A 19,764-nucleotide genomic window follows, 5' to 3' on the forward strand; every position below is an offset into this window, starting at 1 on the left:
AACTCATGAAGAAGGCATTTTACGCACTTTTTTTTTTTTTTTTTTTTTTTCTGAGACACAGTCTCACTCTGTCAACCAGGCTGGAGTGCAGTGGTGGGATTTCCACTCACTGCAACCTCCACCTCCTGGGTTCAAGCGATTCTTGTGCCTCAGCCTCTCGAGTAGCTGGGACTACAGGTGTGTGCCATGATGCCTGGCTAATTTTTGTGTTTTTAGAAGAGATGAGGTTTCACCATTTTGACCAGGCTGATCTCAAACTCCTGGCCTCAAGTAATCCAGCCACCTCAGGCTGCCAACTTGCTGGGATTACAGGTGTGAGCCACCACCCCTGGCCTCTATGCACATTCTTAAATATGACATTTCAAGCCAAACCTTAGCAATATAAACAATGTTTCCAGTTGGTTCCTGCTTATAAAGAGAGTGGATTTTTACTGAACTTGTATAAATAAAAATAAAAATATTCACAAATAGTTTCTGAATTTTGCAGGAATCAAGTAGAGAGAAAAAGGAAATGCTTCCATATTTGTTCACAAAGGATTATTTATCAAATTATTGCAAATGATAGATAGCTTGTGACAGAAAATTTCTTTGGCTCTGGAAAATAAAACATTTAAGTCATAAAAACATCCTTATGACTTAATTTTATGTAATTAATTTTGTTTTGCTTGATCTTAGTTAGCAATTTTGGACCATAGCTGATTGTGAATGCTTCCAAAGAAGAAATTAAAATAATAACTGTGAATGACAAAAACCCAGAACAGCCAATAGGTAAAGATCTGATTAAAGTTACCAATTAATAAGGAAATTTAAGTGTTTCTGTGGCATGCAATCATCCAACATAAAAATTGCAATTATTACAGGTATCTCAGCATGTCAGTATCTTAGGAATCTCATGAAATTTCACATTTCTATAAATGATGAACTTACACAAACATAGCTTAAAGAAAGGTAAAACGCCATTTCTTATTTGACAATGTTTCCAGTAGTATTTGCCACATAAGCCTAATCATTTAATATCTCTACAAGAAAGATATGCCTTTTGAGGGGCATATCTAGGGGGTCCACCTGGAAAACTCCCAGTCAACTTTAGGCCAAAAGGCTTAATTTAGGATTTGGATTCTAGAGAAACCTGCCAAAGATGTCAAAAAGCTTAAAATACTTCCTTCAACAGATTATAAGTCACTGCTAATACTACTACTCATTTAATCAGAGTGACAACCTAAAGACCTCAGAAAGTTACATGGATGTAAAAACCTTTACCCTTTTAAAGCTCAGTTTCCCTAAGCAGTCAAAGCCTAATAAAGACACCATGAAGCACTGGGTATTATCTTGGTAAAACACAGAATCTTTGTTTTCTAGGCCAGTTACCTTTATCAGGGGAATACATTTAGCAACAACATAGGAAGTCCTGGTAACAAAACAATTTTGACACATTAAGAAAAAACAACAATATAGAATCAAGTTTTGCGGAAGTAAAATGTTGCCTTTCTAGACCTTTAAGATAAACCCCAAACCAGGACTAGACAGTTCTCAGAAAGGAATGTGGCAGAAATAGGAATTAGTTTGTAATTCAGAGAATGGCTGTTAAGGAAACATTGTAGAATTAAAAATCAAAGCCTCTTGTAATCTTACTAAGAACAAATCAGTATTTTAAGAGACTCATATTGTTTTAATGTAGGAGACCAAAATTTAAGTTTTGTATCAGTGCATCTTAACATCAAAGTTCCATTTTTTCCAATTTTTATTTTAGATTTAGGGGATACATGTGCAGGTCTGTTACTTGCAGTTTTTCCAGGGGCATGGTGGAAGCCGCTGCTGAATCTACCATTCTGGAGTCTGGAGGATGGTGGCCCTCTCCTCACAGCTCTACCAGGTAGTATCCCAGTGGGGACATAACTGGCAACTGTAGACATAACTGTTTGGCTTGCTACAAATCCATTTTCTGTTTATGCAGATTCTGCCACTGTTGACTACATTGTCATTCAGGAAGGCACATTCTGTACCTCCTCTGATAGCAAGCCTAAATCCAAACACAAAAATATTAAATATTTGTAAGTTAGACACCTGCATTTGTTCCTCCCCTATCATCTTCTGCACCCCCTCCATATTTTAATGTGAATAAGAGAAAAGCAAAAGTCTGTCATTAATATTGCTTCATAGTAATATAAACCATTTCTGTATTTAGTGTCCTTTATGTCCTCAAGGTCCTTGCTTGAAAATCACAAGCTTATCATTCATCCATACCAAGCCCAGCTATGTTGATAGGTATTTAACTGATGCTTGCTGCTGTACCCAAATGAATTGCTGCCATTGGTGGTCTTCAGTCAAGATGATTTCCAGTCTCCTCTCAAATTGTTTTATAAATTGTGAAAATAAAAAAGAAACTAGTAAATTCCTGAAAGGGCTTAGCTTTGATTAATGGATATGACTGGGCTCCTACATTTTATGTGCTGCAATGTAATGATTATATTCAAAATACCCCTTTGAAATGTTCACAGTCCAAGGAACTGTTACTGGTTTCCTTCTGGTGATAAAACTTTAGGAGAGAGAGATTCCCATGAGTTCCCTGGATGCTTTCCTATTGCAAATGGATGCAACACCTGGAAGAGTGGGCTTAACAGCCTTGTGGATATCAGCTCCTCAGTGGCTTCCTATGATTGTAGAACCTTTGTTGTACATCAGCTATAAGTAGGGATTTCAGCAGTTTAAATCAGAGGATGAAAGTGTAAAATTGTGTGAAATGCCACTGTCATGTTAAAGATTTCAACTGAAATCACAGTTAGGTAAAGCTTTCCCAAAGACACAGCTAATAAACTGAAGAGCATAAAAAGGGTTTAGATTTCTTACCTCATATTGCAGTAAGTTTTCCATGATACTACATTTCTTATCTCATAAACACAACTCACACACATAACCATACATAAACACAGCAGAAAGATGAGAAGTCTCAAAACATACGTGTTATTATATTCCATGTTGTCTGTCCATTTTCAAATGTGATAGGATGATTCTCTTCTAAGGCCAATCCAACGGTCAGAAGGGCCTTTGTATCTTTTCAGGAAATTCTATAATAAAACAGAAACTAATACCATGCGCCCCTTTCTTTCATATTTCTCTGGAGTCTCTCTTCCCTATCCCTTCTCTTTTTCACTGGCAGCATGGTATAATTAAGCAGCATAAACTCTAGAGTGAGACTAATTCCCAGTTCTCAGTTTAAGTCATTTAATGTCTCTGATCCTAAATTACTTTATTTAAAGTCAGCATATATCCCAGTTTCATTGGGAAATTCTCAGTTTATGCTTGTCATTCCACCAATGTATTAATGATCACTTTTAATACCCTATATGTCTTAATCTAGATGACAAATTATATAATTACCTTACTTCTTAATAGAATGAGAACAATACATCTCATCTTACAGGCTCACTATGAGAATTACATGAGGAAATATATCTAAAATGTCTCACAGGGTTCCAGGCAGAGAACACACCCTCAACAAATGTTAGACATGAAAACACATCTCATGCCCCTGGAATGGGATCCTTCTTAGTATTTCAGCTTTAACCCTACGTAGCCGACCTGCCTCAGGGGGCTAAGTATTTAACAGAAAACATGATCCAAAAATATGTCTTACCAGTTCCTCCATAGCTGCAAACTGAGCAAGGCTGGTTTCTAATGAGACACAGAAGGTTTGACTCAATGTCCAATTTCTTATGCCTTCAGAAAAATAAAAACATTTACTCCTAAATCTAATCCAGCTTTGTGGGCAAGCAGCATATTTAGATGACTCTACCACTGGCTTTTCCTTTCTTGCTAAAAGTGAGACAATCACAATGAAACATAATAAATAAATTTTCTCACTCCTTTTATCTATTTTTCTGCTTACCTTCCTGAGGTCAATTTTGAAGTGTACATATCTGTTGTTTTCCTAACTCATCACAAACTGCCTTATCCTAAGCACAGCAATCATCAGTCCAGTGGTTTCCAGCTGGGTATCTGCACCCTTGACTTTCTGAAATTTACACTGACACTAACAGTTTTAAGGAAATCAATTTCTATAGGATCGACTTCCATAGTACTGTACTTTCACAGGGTCATACGGATGATTTTTCCATATCCTCCCTCATATTAGCCCTTCTTCCTCTTGACAAAGCAATGCTGAGGACCTATTACCTCTATATTCAAGAGATGATTTTTTTTTAATGTATACAGTTCTCTGTACTTTCATGCATTCTCAATCTGCTTAAGTAGAAGATACCAGCTCTTAAGGCCAGGTGATTTGCCTGAAAACATTTCAAGTAGAGATCTTACTTTATTTTTAATAAAAATGACAATTCTGAGAGGAACTTGTCAGGAAATAGTTCCCTATAAGTGGAATTCCTCTACCCATAGCCTTTCTGATATCAATAGATGGCAAACGCATTCTTGCCAAGGCTCAAAAGAAAAGCCAGGCTTATATATGACATTCCTCTTTCTAAGACTTTTCATCCAATTTGATATAAAATACTGTTGGCTCAGCTTTCAAAATATCCAGAATCTGACCACCCTCTCCTACCTAGTCTCAATATAGCAATTAAATGATTATTCTACAATGAAAGTCACATCAAGACATTCCTCTCGTACAACTTCCCTCATCTAGTCTCCCTATGGCACTGAAGGTAAAAGGCAAAGTCTTTAACTGACCCTCAAGGTTCCTCCGTTCCTGATGCCCCATGGTATCACTCTTCTTCTCCATCTTCACTTTGCTTCACCTATAGCAGCCTCCTTGCTTTTCCTCAAATAAGCCAGGAAGAGTTCTCCTTCAGGCTTTTGGTCTACTTGTTCTCTGCCTGGAATAGGTTCCTTCACATGGTTCCTCCATCTCTTTCAAAAGGTTGCTGAAATGTCATCTTCCTAAGAAGGCTTAGTTTTGTCAACCTATTGCAACCTGTTATACCTCCACCCTTATTTATTTTTACTTGTGTTTTTTTGCTGGAATATAAGTTCCAAAGGGCAGGAATTCTTTTGTGTGTATTTTGTTTGCTGATGTAATTCAAGCATTTCACACAGTGACAGGCACATAATGGAGCTTAATAAATATTTATTGACAACAAAAACATATGGAGAATATTGTACAGTTTGGAGAACAAGTAACTTACCTGACAAAACAATAGAAAGTGCAATCACACTTGTAGTCAGGACTGCAATGATGAACAAGCAACAATAAACCTTGACAGGCATTACTGGAGATGTAAGTGCTAGACATTTTCTTTGCAGAGTTTTATCTGTAAAATACAAACATCAGAATCTCAACCTCAGAAATATTGTAGGGAGAAAAAATTTATCATAGAATCAACACTAAGATCAGATGTACTTCAATTCTCCTACTGCCAAGTCCTTCCACAAAAGGGCTTGGTTCATAAATGAGAATAATGGCCCAAAGAGGGCTAGGGATAAAAATCGAATTCTCCCCACCCCCAGGGAATCTTCCAGTTATTGGAAAAAGAGTAGAAATTGGGATGAAAAAGAAACATACACAATCCAGATTTAGCCCCATAGTAAAGCAGCTGGTTAGAAGCAACAAGGGAAGCAGAAAATAAATCAATGTAATTCGCCATATTGACAGAATGAGACAAGGGACAACATATGAGCATCTGAATAAATACAGCAAGAGGATGTGAAAAGCTTAATATTCATCCACGAAAGTAAGACTCAACAAATTAGAAATTGAAGAACCTTCTTCAACCTGATAAAGGCATCTACAGAAAAACTACAACTAGCGCCAAACTTAACAATGAAAGAATAAATGCTTTCCCCCAGTGACATAGAACAAGGCAAGGATGTCTGATCTCTCTCACCAATCCAATTTAACATTTTACTGGGTGTCCTATTAGGGGCAAAAAGGCAAGAGAAAAGAAATAAATGTCATACAGATTGGAAAGAAATAAAAGCATTGCTATTCACGGACAACATAGTTGTCTGCATGTAAAATTCTAAGGAATCTACCAAATGGCTATGAGAATAAATGAATTTGGTAAAGCTACAGGATTAGCTATGTTCATATATAAAAATCACTTATATTTCCATATATTCATAATTATGAAGTGGAAATTTAAATATAAAAACAGTGCCATTTATAATAACATGAAAAATATCAAATAAATATATCAAAATATGTTTAGGATCAGTATGATGAAAGCTGGAAACCAAAAGGACAAAGAAATCAAAGAAGACTTGAATCAACAGAGAGACAAAAGATATTCATAGATTGGAATATGCAATATCGCTGGATGTCAATTATACCCAAACAGGTTTAGAGATTCAGTGCAATCCTGATAAACATCGCAGTATGAATATTTGGAGAAATAAGCAAGGTAATTTTAAAATTATATGAAAAAGCAAAGAACTAGAATAGCCAAACAATTTTGAAGGAAAAAAATGGCCAAATTTGAAAATCAGGGAACCTCCTTTCGTAATTTACAAAGTAATAGAAATAAAGATAGTATGATATTGACAAAAGAACAGACACATAAATCAATGGAACAGAAAAAAGGTTTCAGAAACAAATCTAAACATGTATGGTCAATTGACATTTGAAAGATGTGGAAAGTAATCAGGTAGGTAAGGGGTAATATTTTCTGAACATGTAGTGCTGGAACAGTTGAGTGTCCTAATGCAAAACAGTGAACCTCAACTCACACCTAATACCTTATAAGAAAATTAACTCAAAATAAATTTTAGACTCATATACGAAGCCTCAAATGCTAAAACTATTAGAAGGAAAGAGGAAAATAACATTTTTGTGAACTTGAATTAGGCAAAAATTTCTTACATACAACACCAAAAGCATTATCAATATTTTAAAAATTGATAAATTGAATTGTAACGTAATTAAAACTCTCTGCTAGAAAAAAACCCTGAAAAGGGAATAAAAAGACAAGCAAAGGCACGAAAACATCTTTCTAAAAAGCGACTTGTATCTAGAATACATTAAGAACTCAAAACTCAACAATAAGAAAACAAAAACTAGATTAAAAAGTGGGCCAATGATTTGGAGATATACTTGATTAAAGAGGATATATGAATAGCAAATAAGTGCATAAAAACATGCTTGAAATAACCAGCCATTTGAGAAATACAAATTAAAACCATGAGTGACTACTACATGGTTATTAGAGAGGCAAACAAAACAAAAAAAGAAACAATCAACTGCTGGTGAGGAAGGGATGTGATATGGTTTGGATCTGTGTCCCCACCCAAATCTTATGTTGAATTGTAATCTCCAGCATTGGAGATGGGGTCTGGTGGGAGGTGACTGGATCATGGGGGCAGATTTCCCCCTTGGTACTGTGTCTCGATAAGAGTGAGTCCTCGTGAGATCTGGTTGTTGAAAACTGTGTGGTGCCCTCCCTCACTTCCTCTCTTCCTCCTGCTCTGGCCAAGTGAAGTATGGACTCCCCCTTTGCCTTCTGCCATGAATTGTAAGTTTCCTGAGGCATCCCCAGAAGCTGAGCAGATGCCAGAATCATGCTTCCTGGCCAGCCTGTGGAATGGTGAGCCAATTAAATCTCTTTTCTGTACAAATTACTCAGTCTCAGGCTATTTCTTTATAGCAGTGCAAGAATGGACAGGATGCAACTGGAATTTTCATGCATCATCACTGGAAATGCAAAATGTTATGGGCATTTTGGAAAACAGTTAAGCAGTTTGTTATGGTAAATGTAAATACACCACATGCCCTAGCCATCCTATCCCTAGGTATTTAAACAAGGGAAGTGAAAACTTGTGTTTACGCAAAAACCTGTAAGGAATATTTTACACCAGGTTTATTCATTATCACAAAAAACTAGCAACAACTCAAATATGCTTCAGCTGCTGAAGAGGTAAACAACTATTCCTCAGCCCTAATAAAAGAAAAAACTTGATCACACATTCACAATTGTCAATTTCTTACTGCGTGTTAGCTGGCCAAACTTTTGTCAGGTTTTTCTCCTCCCCACAGGCGCTACACGTATTTGCCTGCAAGTTTGCCTAAACACCTCAAAGCACAGACTTGCAAAAAACATCCTGCCTTAACCTGACCACAGACCACATTGCACCATTTCCTGTTGAAACGCCTAGACTTTGCCCCCTGCTCTCTCCCACACCACTAACTTTTTTTTTTTTTTTAGACTGAGTCTCTGTCACCCACACTGGAGTGCAGGAGCGTGATCTTGGCTCACTGCAAGCTTCCACCTCCCGGTTTCACGCCATTCTCCTGCCTCAGCCTCCGGAGTAGCTGAGACCACAGATGCCCACCACCATGCCCAGCTAATTTTTTGTATTTTGTTTAGTAGAGACGGGGTTTCACCGTGTTAGCCAGGATGGTCTCAATCTCCTGACCTCGTGATCCACCCGCCTCAGCCTCCCAAATTGCTGGGATTATAGGCATAAGCCACCGCACCTGGCCCACTAACATATTTTTGAAATCAGTGTTATTCCTATTGCAACAGTCCTTTTGAATAAAGTTTCTCCCTATCTAAGTCCAGACTTGTTTTTCTTTGACAAATGATACATACTATAACACAGATGACTTGAAAATGCATTATTGCTAAGTGAATGAAGTCAGATTCTACATTTACCTACGGCAAGATTCCATTGATGTGACATTCTGGAAAAGCAAAAGTGCAAGAACAGAAAACAGATCAGTGATTGCCAAGGGCTAGGGGTACAGGAAGACATTCTACAAAGGGACATGAGGGAATTTCGAGTGGGTGGGTGTGGTTCTATATCTTGACTTTTATGGTAGTTACATGAGTATATATGTTTAACATAGAAATCTACACCAAGAGTGAATTTTACTGAATATAAATTATAATACTTTAAAAGTCCCTGCCAACTTTTGTCCGTTTAATATACATCTACAGGAATAACAGGGAGCTTCAGCTTAAATTCTAGACAGGGGGAAAGATAGGTAAGATTGGATGATCTTAAGCAGTAAATATTGTTTGGATTTTGGCTCATATAAAAATATCAACCTTTATTCTTTCTGGTTCTACACTAATGCAAAATTGTCTTAAAAGTTCAGAATACTAAGACTTCCGTAATTCTTTTTCATTGTTACTAGGGTAATGTGTAACTCTCCCCTTAAAACTTCTCCCAAATCTCCCATTTGCCTCTCTTAATAATCTTCTAAATGTGCCTCCTTTCTCTTCTTCTTTTTTACATCTCTAGCTCCTCCTACTAATACTGAGAGAGCCAAGTGGGAAGGGGTCCCTGGAGAAACTCCAATTAGCCTGCCCACTGAGGTGGAGCCTTGGGAAGTTCACAAGGATTGCAGCAGGGAGAAGCCTGAGCCTGGAGAAGCCTGAGCCTGGCCCCTCTTTTTCATTTGTGGAACCTGGGATTCAAACTATCAGGTGGGAAGCGCTCTGGCGGAAGGACTATGGCCTTACCAGAGTACATGTTTCCCCCCTTTTTTCCCTTTTTCACCCAATAAAACTCTGCTTTACACACCCTTTAAACCATCTGCAAGCCTGAATTTCCGTGGCCGTGGGAAATTTTCCTTATTTTTAGCTGAAATAAGGAAAAGTCCTGCAGCAATATTCCCACATGCATCTTGTTCCACTTCTCCCTCTTGCTCAATTATTTCTCTTCTACCTTTCTTATAGTGTGTGCTGACTCCCGCAAATTCATACCACTCAAAGTACACACTGAACACAATACTCTTCAGACTTCCAGTTGGAAAAACATTAGGAATTATCTCTCAGAAGAACAAAGAAATAAAGCATTATTACTGATCAAATTTTAACTCAGTTTCAGGATCTGAAAAACTTAATCACAGGATGCATTTTAAAAAACAAGTTTCACAACTGTGCCAGGTAACAAATATTTAGTTTCGGTTCTGTAAACATTCTTTAGAATACAAAATTTGGCTTAGTAAGAACGTAACATTTGGGCTTAGTAAGAATATAACTTAATAGGAATGTAACTTAGCCAAAAGTTATATTTGTAACATCTAAAGAATGTTAGAACGCACTGCTCCGGGAGACAGATTTGAGAAGACCGATTTGAGTAATAATAAAACTCCCATCTCCTGCACAGCCGGCTCTGCATGAATTACTCTTTCTCCATTGTAATCCCCCTGTCTTGATAAATCGGCTCTATCTAGCAGGCAAAGTAAACCCATTGGACGGTTACAACAGTACCATGAATGCTAAGAGCTAGGAGTAACATATTACAAAAACAGTGGCACCCCTTAAAAACAAGTTTCCCCAAGAAAGGTGGGAGGAAAATAGGGGCTCAGGACAGTTGCAAATAGATGCCTATCTTCCAAATAAAATGCCAAGTCTTCTTGAGGTGTCACAGCATCCACAAGTTTCCAACCTAGGCTGGAAAAACAAGTTGGATCAGAGGGAGGTTGGAGGAGGGCCTGTGGGTGGCCCTGAAGCAGGCCACTAGGACGCCCTGTTTCCCTCTCTCCGCCCTTCCAAAAGTCCTTAAACCACAGACAGCCGTGGCCCGTCCAGGGGGCACTCCCCTCTCAGGTCCCCCAAAGGGCTGCAAACTCTGACGACAAAGGCAAGTCAGAGTCCCGTGACATGTGGGGAGGCATCGAACAGATTTTTCTTTTCATGGACTGGTCAGAGAGGGTGCTCACCCAACTGAGAAGGCTCTGGCGGGGTCACACTAGCTAAATAAAAAGCGCCTTCTGCTTTTTTCGGAGCTCCAGGTGACGGCTCCTCCTTCACTCCAGGGCGGAGCTCTGCAGAAAAGGCGGGGAGGCACGGAGGGAGGTGTATTCGGCTGCGGGATTCGCGGCTACATGGGCTTCTAGGCTCTCTCGCGCCCACCCTGCCCCGACCTACGGAGCCCCTTCCGGGCCCGCGGACTCCAAGCCTCAAGTTTCCGCCACACCCTCCAGAGAAGCGTCCCCGCCGCAGCCCCGGGGGGCGGGAGGCGAGGCTGCGCCCAGCACTGGCCACACCTCCCACGCGCCCGCGGGAGATTTGCTTGGAGCTGGATCCCCCGCCTACCGTTTCCCGTAAGCTGCCGGCCCTTGTGGCGCTTGTGACCCGAGCAGGAAGCCCAGAGAGAAACCAGAAAGACAGGAAGGGGATTCCTGGACTTCCTTTCCACATCCGGCAGGGATGCGACCCTCCTCCAGCTAGGAGCGCTTGTCCGGGCCTGGTGGACCCTTTACCCTGTGATAAGGACCCAGAGGATGCCCTTGTCCCCGGGATTAGGGGGAACCCAGTGGAGGCCTCGACCCAGGGCCGATTCCCACCTGGGCCACAGGAGCTTTTTAGACAGTGAAACTATTCTATGTGTAATGGTGGATATGTTATAGTGTGAGGTGACAGCATGCCGGCAGTCCTCACAGCCCTCGATCGCTCTTGGCGCCTCCTCTGCCTGGGCTCCCACTTTGGTGGCACTTGAGGAGCCCTGCAGCCCACCGTTGCACTGTAGGAGCCCCTTTATGGGTTGGCCAAGGCGGGAGCCGGCTCCCTCAGCTTGCAGGGAGTGTGGAGGGAGAGGCGCGAGCTGGAGCCGGGGCTGCGCGCGGCGCTTGTGGGCCGGCTGGAGTTCCGGGTAGGCGTGGGCTTGGCGGGCCCCCCCCACTCGGAGCAGCCGGGCAGTGAGGGGCTTGGCACCCAGGCCAGCGGCTGCGGAGGGTGTACTGGGTCCCCCAGCAGTGCCAGCCCACCGGGGCTGCGCTCGATTTCTCACCGGACCTTAGCTGCCTTCACCGGACCTTAGGTCCCTTCCCAGGGCTCGGGACCTGCAGCCCGCCATGCCTGAGCCCCCCACCCCCTCCATGGGCTCCTGTGCGGCCCAAGCCTCCCTGACGAGCGCCACCCCCTGCTCCACAGCGCCCAGTCCCATCAACCACCCAAGGGCTGAGGAGTGCAAGCACACCGCACGGGACTGGCAGGCAGCTCCACCTGCAGCCCGGGTGCGGGATCCACTCGGTGAAGCCAGCTGGGCTCCTGAGTCTGGTGGAGATGTGGAGAACCTTTATGTCTAGCTCAGGGATTGTAAATACACCAATCAGCACCCAGTGTCTAGCTCAGGGTCTGTGAATGCACCAATTGACACTCTGTATCTAGCTGCTCTGGTGGGGCCTTGGAGAACCTTTATGTCTAGCTCAAGGATTGTAAATACACCAATCGGCACTCTGTATCTAGCTCAAGGTTTGCAAACACACCAATCAGCACCCTGTGTCTAGCTCAGGGTCTGTGGATGCACCAATCGACACTCTGTATCTAGCTGCTCTGGTGGGGCCTTGGAGAACCTTTGTGTCCATACTCTGTATCTAACTGATCTGATGGGGACGTGGAGAACCTTTATGTCTAGCTCAGGGATTGTTAACGCACCAATCAGCGCCCTGTCAAAACAGACCACTCGGCTCTACCAATCAGCAGGATGTGGGTGGGGCCAGATAAGAGAATAAAAGCAGGCTGCCCGAACCAGTAGTGGCAACCCGCTCGAGTCTGCTTCCACACTATGGAAGCTTCATTCTTTTGCTCTTTGCAATAAATCTTGCTACTGCTCATTCTTTGGGTCCACACTGCTTTTATGAGCTGTAACACTCACCACGAGGGTCCGTGGCTTCATTCTTGAAGTCAGTGAGACCAAGAACCCACCAATTCCAGACACAATAGGAGGCAGAAACCAATTATTTGGGTAGACAGGGTAAAGCAACTCCCCAGTAGAAAACTTTCCGTTTAACAAAAAGCAGCTCAAAAATAGCTCCCTTTCTAACTTCATGCAGTTCAAAGAAATCACTTTTCTTCTAACAACAAGAGGCCTGAAAGAGCAGACAGTAAAACACAGAAAAGACAGCTGGGACACAGAAGGACTGGGGTGGACAGCGGGGAGTCTCCGGGGTAATCACCAAGCTTCACACTTACACAATGGGCCACAGTAAAACAGTGGGCCTTAATAAGCACATTCCTTTCTCTTTAGACGCACCAAGATGCCTGCAGCTGCAAGAAGACGTATGGGAACAGACACAGAAACTTTCCCTACCAGATAAGCAGGACAAAGAAACACAGACTGGAAGTTGGCCTGTGTGGTCACGGAATGGGTTAAGAGATGATAAAAAATTCTTCCCTGTACAGATAGCACACCTGGTCCCAACTAAACCCTGGGGCCCTAGGAAAATAAGACATCCCCTCCTTACGAGCCCCCTCCTCAAGAGCCCATTTATAAAAACTCTGACATTTTTACCACAACTTGGCGATCTGCTCAGGATCCCTCTCTGTAATGGAGACCTGTTCTTTCCTTTTGCCTATTAAACTCCTGCTCCAAATTCTCTCTCTGTGTGTGTCCGAGACCTCGATCTCCTTGGCCATGAGACTAAGAATCTTGGTATTTACCCCAGACAACGAGGCTGCTTCAGATATATCTCATACATTTGCCAAACCCACACAATGTACAACAGAAAGAGGGAACCCTAAACGATGGACTTACTTGTAATGTATCAATATTTGTTCATCAAGACAAATTGTACAACACTAATGGGCGATGTTAATAATAAGGGAAATTGTGTGGGAGGAAGAAGTGATAAATGGGAATTCTACACTTGCCACTCAATTTTCCCACAACCCTAAAACTATTCTAAAATAACATGTATTAATTATTTTTAAAAAGCAGATGATTTTTTGTCAGTTATGATTGTTTTTAGCTGTGACATAGAAAGCTATAATCATCCTTCAATTTAACTTATAATTTGTTGATATATATATATATATATACATACTCTGCACCACAGGATACAGTAAGATTAGAATTTTCTTACATGATAATGAAACAACCTCGATCACATTTTAGAAGTAGTGCCTTAATAAGTCCTTCCACCTTTTGACTCTCTCTGAGGAAGTATGGAAAAGGAGATATGATGTTAATATCTAAGTTTATTGCTTGTGTAACAAATATTTTGCTATGTATGCATATGGATAATAAAAATAATAGTACTATATAGCTACAACTATCCTAATATAACCCTTATAAAGAAAAGTGTCTATGAAAAATGAGTGAGTTTGAGTGCATCATGGTGGTTTAAATGTTTTTTTTCTTTCTTTATTTTTTCAAACTCTGTAAGACAGGCATAAAAGGATCTGATTGCAGGGCCTTAAATTTGACTAGGTTTCTCAAATGTGTCATCACAGTAAATGAAATGTAAGCCCATGTCTATTATATATGAAAAAAAGTTAATACATAAGCACAAGACTATTAATTTCTGGAATCGCATTCAGAATTCTCCTGTCCTCAGAAGAAAGGAAATGCTCTACTTCACGCATTATTGTCCTTTGTATATGAAGGACAACAAATAAAGGTTATGTAAATAAGTACACAGCCAGAATTCTTTTAGGACACACACATAGAATGTAAGTTATTTGGCTTTTGAATAAAATGATTACTTGCAAAGTCTGTTGCAGTTAGAAATGCTTACTGAAGCTGACTCAAGTCTTTCTTCCTTATTATTACCTAGTTAAATAAACAAATGGCAAACATTTGTGTGGAAAGTCATATATTACGTGAAGTGCTAGATGGTGGCATGTTAATAAAAGGACCTACTAGTAAAAAATGTAGAGTTTTTAAAATTGAAATGAGAAAACCTTTATTGGATTTTTTAGATCTGCCTATAGTAACATCCCCAGTTCCCCTGCTAACATCATCATCATAGCAGTTACAATATATCTATCTCTTATTTTGCCTTAGAGTGGTATTACTCAAAGTGTATATCATGGATCAGTGGCAGTTCATGAACTATGTGTTACTAGTCCATGGTGAGGTAAACACAGACTTTATTAGTCTGTTTTCACACTGCTGATAAAGACATACCCAAAACTGGGCAATTCACAAATAAAGAGGTTTAATTGGACTTACAGTTCCATGTGGCTGGGGAAGCCTCACAATCATGGCAGAAGGCAAGGAGGAGCAAGTCATGTCTTACATGGATGGCAGCAAGCAGAGAGCACTTGTGCAGGAAAATTTCCCCTTATAATAAACATTAAACCTCATGAGACTTACTCACTACCACAAGAACAGCTCGGGAAAGACCTGCCCCCATGAGGCAATTACCTCTCACTGGGTGCCTCCCACAACACATGGGAATTCAAGATGAGATTTGGGTGGTGACACAGCCAAACCATATCACAGACATTGAGAGTAAGCATTTAAAAACTCATATTGCAATTTGACATTTCCTTAATAACCAAGTGGGTGAATCCACCTTGTTGGACAGGAAATAGACAAGTGTGGTACCATCAGACTCAGTGGTGGGTCACTTCTGACATGAGTGTGTATGAGTCATGAGAAACTGCATAACATTAAAAACTTTGGGATCTTAAGGTTATTTTCTCAACTACAATCCAACTGTGCATAAAAATCTGAAATTCACATATTACCTTCTTGCAAAATAATAACAAATAATTATGAAATTTACAGGATAACTTGTTGGAAATAGTTATTGATGATTTATTGAAAATAAAATTTGAAAACAAGGCATCATTTGCATTATTTGGGGTAAGATTTAAAAACAAATAACCTTAACTTGCAGAAATTATCTTAAAATTTCTTTCTCTGTTCTCTTGAATATAGATCTTTGAAATCAGTTCACTTTTAATGGTAAATAGAAATACTTGAGGTACTCTTTCTCTTCAGTGAACAGAATCCTGTCATAAATGCAACCTCGTAAGCTCATTTCTCACATTACAACTTTACATATTAATATAAATAAAATTTATTCACAATGTGGGTGTAGGCATTTAATATAGGAAATACAATTTCATACTTAAACTTGGGATTAGTTAGTTTTTTTCCTTTCTTCCATTTTGTTTCTTAATTGACAAACAGTAACTACATATTCATAAAGTATGTAGTGATGTTTTGATACATATGATGTACAACAAATCTATTAGGGTAATTAGCATATCTATCATCTTAAACATTTATATTTCTTTATGTTGGAAACAATATCCTCTTTCTAGCTTTCTGAAACAATATAACATATTATTGTTAACTGTAGTAATCCTACAGTGCTATGGAATGCTAGGAGGTATTCCACCTATCTCCTGCACAATGGAGAAACAGAAAATATTTTGTTTTTTTTTCTATCACATCGTCAGGCTGAACATTTTCTAAACTTTTATCCTCTGTTTCCCTTTTAAAACTGAGTATTTTAACAGCACCCAAGTCACCTCTTGACTGCTTCAATAATTGAAGTTTCTTCTGCCAGATACCCTAAATCATCTCCCTCAAGTTAGAAGTTCCATAAATCTGTAGGCCACAATAAGTACATGGTTTCCAGGAGGTGAAGACTGAACCCAGCTGGCAGCACACAAAGCCTAGAATATCCTCTTTCCTGGTACCACCCTGTGCCACTGGACTCACGGTGTGAGATGAGTGACTGCACAACCACATTCAACAAAGGAGGAGGTACAACTGGGCAGAGACAACATCACACCAGAGAAGATTACAAAATCATTCAAGAGGATGCTGAGATAAAGTACAGTTACCTACTCTCCATTATTCTTTGCTGAGAAAAGTGAGGGTATGGCATCAGCAGAAAATTATGTTTATTCTTAAATAAATCCCAATAGGATGGGGTTGATGGTCAGTCAAGCAGTAGAATGAGATAAAAATCTGCATTCATTAAAAATCTCTGTGCATAAGGAAAATAACAGCAATGGCAAGGGAGAAAAGAGAGCCTTCTCTTTTTCTTAAATAAGACAGGAAACTGCATTCTTTTACTTGCTGTAGTGGCAGCAGACTTACTGGTTTTCATAAAACATAATTTCTGCAATGCAGTCTGTTGATAAGGCTGCTCCATGATGGGAGGACAGACATGAGGCCAAGTGTTCATGACAGAACTAGGTCTTCTCTCAAAGCCTCTAATGTGTGCTATTTCTCATGAGGAACCTGACACTATATGACACTTCAGTTAAAGCTTATGAAATATTGCAATGGCATAATTGACAGGTTTTTTGGTGCGATGACTTTCTTGTACATGTAAACTCTTTGAGAAAAGTTGGGAATAAAAGGACAGGGGAGCATTTGGCTTAGAGCCACAATGTTCCAGATGCCAGCCACGGATCCCTCTGCCCTGTGTCACTACATGTTCTTTTCTGAGAAACATTCAATTGCTGAGTGTTACACACTGTGGTTGAAGAAAATGATCCACTCACCACCATCCACTCTCTCTCATCCTCTGTGTGAAGCTCCCAATAGCAGAGGCTGAAGACAGAAAGGTCGTCTCTGTTTCCTTGCACTGGGTACATTACTTGGTGACCTGGTGAATGGCATGGGCAAGGTAGCCCACGTTGCCGGAGGTGACCCCTGTCACAGAGATGCGGCCGCCCTTTGTCATATAGATGGAGAACTCCTTGGTTAGCCACTCCACCTGTTCAGGCTTTAGCCCTGTGAAACAGAACATGCCGATTGGGGCAGTGATATGTGGCCAGTTGTGGGTGGAACCCTTCTTCTTGAGGCTGGAGACAAGCTGAGTCCGCAAGCTAATGATGTGGTCGGCCATGCCTTTCACTTCTTGCAACCATTGTTTTCACGAATCTGGGGTGTTCAGAATGGTAGAAGCAATCTGGGCCCCATTGTGGGGACGGCTGGCATACATGAGACGGATCGAGATCTTCACCTGTGACTCTACCCTTTTGGTTTCATCTCATCTTTGCATACTACAGTGAAGGCTCCTACACGCTCACCATATAAGCCCGTGTTCTTGGCATATGACTGGCAGAGACAAACATTAATGCCCTGTTCAATGAAGTGGCGCACAGCCCGGGCATCCTTATCACCATCACCACTGGTAAAGCCTTGGTAGGCCATGTCAAAGAAGGCAAAGAGACTCTTCTTCTTCACCACTGTTGCTATATCCTTCCACTGTTCCAGACGTGGGTCCACTGCCGTGGGATTGTGGGTGCAGGCATGCAGAAGAAGAACATTTTGCTCTGGTATTTTTGAAAGATCCTCCACAGCGCCTGTGACGTCAAAACCGCAAGTCTTGGGGTCATAAAGCCGATAACCTTGTAACTCCATGCCAGTGTCCCTGAAGATGGGCGCGTGATTTCCCCAGCTTGGTTTGGTTAGAAAGACATCTCAGCTGAACTTAAAAAATCTTTGCAGAAAGCTGGCTCCAATCCTTAAGGCTCCAGTTCCAGAAATGGTCTGCACAGTGACAAACTGGCCACTTTTCAAGACTTCACTGTCTCACCGAGGGCTAGTTCTGCAGATGCCTTGTGAAATTCAGCCAGTCCCCAAATGGACAGGTATTCCTTGTCCAAACTTTTTGTGGCAATCTGGGCCTCTGCCTTGCGGACGCTACGCAGCATGTAAGGTTTCCGTTATCATCCTGGCAGGCACCAACTCGCAGATTCATCTTTTTGCTATTGGTGCCCCTCTTAAAGACTTCAGTGACTCCCAGGATGATATCTGGAGGTCCCATTTCCACACGAGTCCATCAGGAGCTCGCTCTGGCAGAGGCCGTGGCTGCGAGGCCCAGGTGGAAGGTGGCGGCGATCTCAGAGAGGACGCGGCCAGAGTGCAGCAGGGCCATGGTGGACGGTAGGAGGGCAGTGGGCAGCCGCAGGACTGAGCAGAGGGCTCTCTGTAGAGTTTTAATTGTGAGAGAGGATTTGTGAGGCTGATCTTAAGCTGTATCCAATCTGGTCTGCTTTGCATGTCTTTCTGTATGGTCCATAGCGGAGTTGCTGAGAACCTCCATCTTGTTTAACATCCTTGGGAGCAAGACCTGTAACCGCTTGGCAAGGTTTTGTGTAGCCTCTGTGTAGCTTGGATTCAATCGTGGCTTAGGGAATGAGTCTTGTCTGGTTTGATATCTGCATGACCTTTTGCTATTTGTTGATTCCATTTCTCTCCATGAACTGCCTTGGATTTTCCTTTCTCTGAGCCTTTAGTAAAGTTTGAGAGCCAGAAATATTGGCCTCTTGGTGTGGCTAAATTCAGAAACCCATATTCCTCAATTGCACTTATTATTTTCTAATAATGAGCCATAAAGAATGCCAATAGTATGCAAGTAGCTAATACAATAACCTTATTGTATTTGAATCTCTGTAGGCTATTCTCGAAGAAAAATTGCACTGGACAAAGTTAAATAGGCAGGGAAGACTTTATTCAAAATTGTTGCAATAGGTGTCAAGCCTGTTCCAATAGGAAAGAGAGACTGTATTCAAATCTGTTGAACAAAACGCAGGAGAGTTTGTAAAGGCTGGAGTATGCTAGTGAAAAAGTTCTGGAGAGTGTTAGTGGGGAAGGTGGGTCAACATGATTAGGCCATCTGTATTTGCTAACTGGCACATATGGAAGTTAGAGTACTATCCTCCCACAGAGATGGGAAGATAAGGGAACTATTTTTCTTGATGATTATTTTTCAAAGAAATGGCTCACAGGGCTTTGAGAAAGATATTTCTGGGTTGCAACACTGATAAAAGGCTAGAGAAAAATTTAAATCTCAAATAAGAAGAGACAAATAATTTATAGCGGGAAGTTTTCTAAAGTAAACAATCTAAGAAAAGAGAAGTAAAGGAGCAATAAGTCAAAGAGAAATCTGTCTAAAGTTTAGTCCAGTTGAGGGGAATATCAAGGCAGTCCTGTTCATCCTATACATGTATAAAATCTTGTTCAGAGGTACCTTGACATTAACTCACCCTCAAACTTCTTGCAAAACACATAACAGAATATTTTATTTACGTTTGCAAAGTCTAAGCAATATGGATAACATTTTGTATTGAAAGCAGCTAAAAGGCTCTTAGCAAAGCAACACAA

At 40.9% G+C, this 19,764-nt stretch overlaps 1 pseudogene across 1 annotated transcript; it reads right to left on the reverse strand.

Moving 5' to 3' along the window:
- Window positions 1–522: 522 nt before the first annotated feature.
- Window positions 523–18,535, reverse strand: LOC100597987 (annotated as a pseudogene). The gene is made up of 4 exons (XR_121755.4): window positions 17,154–18,535; window positions 5,139–5,264; window positions 2,959–3,065; window positions 523–2,020 (listed from the first exon to the last, which is right to left on the reverse strand). The product of XR_121755.4 is annotated as an aspartate aminotransferase, mitochondrial-like (transcript).
- Between the last annotated feature and the right edge of the window lie 1,229 nt (window positions 18,536–19,764).

This window comes from Nomascus leucogenys, chromosome 23, assembly GCF_006542625.1.
Source record: "Nomascus leucogenys isolate Asia chromosome 23, Asia_NLE_v1, whole genome shotgun sequence".
NCBI classification, from domain to species: domain Eukaryota; kingdom Metazoa; phylum Chordata; class Mammalia; order Primates; family Hylobatidae; genus Nomascus; species Nomascus leucogenys.